Consider the following 2,171-nt stretch of genomic DNA (forward strand, 5'->3'; position numbering starts at 1 on the left):
GCTACCTGTTCCTGATATCTAGATATTTCAACAAGTTATCTATTTCTGTTTGTTTTAATACATCATTATGGCTATTAATCGCAAAACCTATTCACGTGCATTTTTGAAGTGTACAACCTTTCGTTGTACAACTTACAATAGGCTCAATCAGAGACATCGTGGCTGCTGGCAAATATATCGAAAAAAAGTACATTATTCAGATGTCGATTGACTAGATTGCTTAATCTTAACTGACAATCACTCAATATTTGTCGTCAGGATCTACCAAGAAGTAAGAAACGGAAACTTGTTGAAATACCTCGTGCTGAGAATTCTATATTGTACCAAAAATATAATATTGAATAAAGATAATAATAATAATAATAATACTGCATTTATCCAAAACAATTGAACATAGACGCAAAGATGGACAGTGGCTAGCAGTGAAATTTAAGACATGCGTTTCGTCCTATTTGGCACTCGTCAGCTGGATGTACCTGCATCTCAAAGTTGATGTTCACTCTAGGACTCGAACCCAGTACCTTTCGTTAATCAATTGCAGTCCTGAAAATCAATGAGAAGATTCAAACAAGCAATACCATGTGAATTCAACATAGACTTTAAAATAAATCGATTTATGTTTCCTTCCAGATAAAGTAAGATACTGGTTTCATGTTTTTTTTTCTTACAGTACGTGACCATTTTGAATTCAATCTGTGATAATTTTGTCTTTTAATTAATATCACCATCATTTAAACACTTGAAACTCTATCAGTAATGAGTGAATTGATTGGAGAAAGAAAAAATAGAAAAGAGAACACATCAGACTATCCATATCAGTTGAATAACCGATTTAGTTATTTACAGGATTAAAGAAGTTTCAGCCATGAAGTATACAATGTTGAAGTTGTATATATATTCTATCATTAGTGGATGCGCACTGCTGATAAGTCCGATTACAGATTGAAACTATCGTCCACTGCATCCAGGCTTTTATTGGTGGTCTAGTTTGGATCAACTGGTGAATTCAACTATTAAAATTACTACAAACACCACAAATCTCCATGGTGATCATAATCATGTGCTCATTAGTGAATAACTTCAAGATGGATTTCTTGGAGTTCAAGTGTGAAGTTGTGACCAGTGATGTCCGATCTGTGTCAAATTTAGAGGGTCATCCACTTCAGATAATGAAAGAAGGGTTGAGCAAGATCATGAATTGATTGAAATTAGACAATAACACCTTTGGATGACGGTTTTATGTTCTTGAGATTAAGTATTTGTATACAAGATCTAAGGTCATGTGTTCAAATCCCACATGTTGGATCACTGACGCACAATGTGGAAGAGTTTCATGCTAGAACGAAACGACCGTCGATTGTTTCCATATTTTCACCGATGGTCTAGCTTCGATTGACCTATAAATTCAACCATTAATTTCCTTCTCTCTGTACATAATCTATGATCATTTTGAAATTAACAATTCATTGAAAACTAATCTATTGCCTCGATGCAATCTTAATTCAGAGGCAAAGATGGATGGTAGCTAGCCATTAATCACAGTATGCACATATGCCAATTAGAGACTGACCAGTTGCAGTCCTAACACATCGATGGGAAGATTCAAACAAACAATACTAAGTGAATTTAAACTTCACCACATCGCAGAAGCAAGTGGCTATCAGGACTCAGTGGCCGAGTGGATAACTCGATGGCGTTTGAAGCGAGGGTACTGGGTTCGAGTCCCAGAGTGAACATCAACTCTGAGATGCAGGTACACCCAGCTGACGAGTCCCAAATGGGACGAAACGGGCGTCAAACTGGATTCCACTGTTAGCCACTATCCATCACTGCTAAAAAACTAAACAACTGTTTTTTTATTACTATTATAGTAATAAGATTATATTTTACAAGTAATTAAGTAGTAAATAAATAATAATTAAATTAATTTAACTAAAAAAGTTTTTAAGAAAAAACATACATTTTTACTTAAAGTATTAAATTATCTTAAATATTTTACACAAAAGTAAACAACTATTATTATTATTATTATTATTAGTAGTAGTAGTGGTGGTGGTAGTACTAGTAGTAGTAGTGGTAGTAGTAGTAGTAGTGGTGGTAGTAGTAGTAGTGGTAGTAGTAGTAGTAGTGGTGGTGGTAGTAGTAGTGGTAGTAGTTGCAGTAGTAGTGGT

Source organism: Schistosoma mansoni, chromosome 4 (assembly GCF_000237925.1).
Source record: "Schistosoma mansoni strain Puerto Rico chromosome 4, complete genome".
Lineage (NCBI taxonomy): Eukaryota > Metazoa > Platyhelminthes > Trematoda > Strigeidida > Schistosomatidae > Schistosoma > Schistosoma mansoni.